This window comes from Macrobrachium rosenbergii, chromosome 8 (genome assembly GCF_040412425.1).
Source record: "Macrobrachium rosenbergii isolate ZJJX-2024 chromosome 8, ASM4041242v1, whole genome shotgun sequence".
Taxonomy (NCBI): domain Eukaryota; kingdom Metazoa; phylum Arthropoda; class Malacostraca; order Decapoda; family Palaemonidae; genus Macrobrachium; species Macrobrachium rosenbergii.
This window is the reverse complement of record NC_089748.1, coordinates 65,619,368-65,621,158: the sequence shown is the minus strand read 5'-3', so window position 1 is coordinate 65,621,158 and position 1,791 is coordinate 65,619,368. Positions and strand designations below refer to the sequence as shown.

Below are 1,791 nucleotides of genomic sequence, written 5' to 3'. Positions count from 1 at the left end.
CTTGTCTTTTCTGTCTCATACAGTTGATACATTTAACAAAACCCAAAGTACATTCCTTTTTTTACATATTTACCAGCACAATTATATCAAACTTTTGAACTAACATTCCCTCTCAAGATGATCCTGCCATCGACAGTGAAAGCAGTTCACCACATGATGTGTTACATATGTCAAACATACCCGCATCGGAATATAACTCTGTCATTATTACCTTTATGTAAAAAAAAAAAAACTGAATAGAGATAACAGTTTCGTCAACCAATGCATCAACTACATCATCCCTCTCATTATAAACACTACGAATGATAATTTCCCCTTTGAAGTTCTCGATATTATTGTTGCAGTACCTCCTACCATGTTATGTATATCCTAGTTGCTACATCATCTCTATTTCTTCCATTTACAAAACCAACAAGATTCCCATTTTAGGTACACTTTGTATCAATAGCCGGAATATTTCTAAATGCACTAGCAACCTCACTTTTCAACTCGGTGACTGTCCTTGAAGCGTGTGCTGACCTTATTACTTATGTTAGGAGCAGATACTTTAATAAATTCTAATTTGTTATGGTTATCAATGTTTGTGTTAACTTCAATTATTCAATGTTCTTCGCAAGAGTAGCCTAAGAACGTAACTGTAGACAGAAGTGTGATCCTTGAATCTCAAACAATGATACCATCTAGCAAAAACTATTTCCAAATTCTAATAGTATTTCAGTTGTTGACTAATTTTATACAGACTTTCTTTTTCTGATGAGTGACTTCCTACCACAAGTTTTTCCGGTATGGGGAACTTCAGTATGTATTGCAGAATGGTTCTGTCTTTCTTGGATAAAATGAGACCCCACATATCTGATACTAATGAGATATAGCAAATTACCGAGGACATGTCACATGTCCCTGAGAGTAATGACAGAACATTCAGCAGCTATGTTCTTTTATCTACCTTAACTCCATCGAATTACTTCTACAAAATATCTTTACCCCGTAGTGTTCTAACACTTCTTTAATCTCTGCTACTCCAGATTTTGAATTTATAGAAATATCCTTCACACAATGCACTCTATGGTACTCTGAGGACCTCGCGTGATTTGGCATACGACCATTTCTACTTGGTTTTTGACTGAAGAGTTTTGTTTTAGTGACCACAGCCTGACCTTGTGACACCTTATGTGTTTGAGGTCACAGCTTTGTTTATTGGAGGCATAAACCCTAGAAGCTATCGAAGCTTTCTCTCTTAACTGTTCACTGGGCTGCTCCTTCCCCTCACGATCCAGCCTCTTAGAGAGTGAAGCATGTTGCTCCTAGGCTCTCCTGATGCAGTGCCTTCTTTTATATTCCCTTAGGTGGCTGGATTTCCTTTCTTCAAAGTAGACCATTGTGATATCCCATGAGGGAATCGTGTACACAGGTCTCGTTTCCTACTAAAGAAGATCTGATCCTCTTTAGTTAACTTCTTGAAAGCAGCTTTCGTTATCTTCTCCATCTTAGTTCAAAACAGCTTGCTCTCCTAGTAAAAAGAAAAAATGTTTTCAAAGCTTCAAAACACACTTTTTATTAGAATGCACTAAAAAGTAAAGGATAATTTTTTGAGACACCAGGATTTTCTTACAATTAAATGGACAAAAATAAAAGCATGGTCTTCTGGCATAAAAAACAAAGTAAAATATATTTCTTTCTTGCATTTCCTTCCATGTTTGGGGCCCACGCTTTTATTTCTGCAGACAAGATTCATTTGAACAGCCGTTGTCTCATAGAAATTATTTTTACAATACTTTTCAATAAAGTGTT

At 36.1% G+C, this 1,791-nt stretch overlaps 1 long non-coding RNA gene across 1 annotated transcript in view; it reads left to right on the top strand.

Moving 5' to 3' along the window:
* Nucleotides 1-491, top strand: part of LOC136841279 (uncharacterized) — a 5,384-nt gene extending 4,893 nt beyond the window's left edge. Inside the window, exon 3 of the long non-coding RNA XR_010853869.1 lies at nucleotides 1-491. This exon is cut by the window's left edge and continues 453 nt beyond it. This is a non-coding gene — a long non-coding RNA (uncharacterized lncRNA).
* The last annotated feature ends 1,300 nt before the right edge of the window (nucleotides 492-1,791 follow it).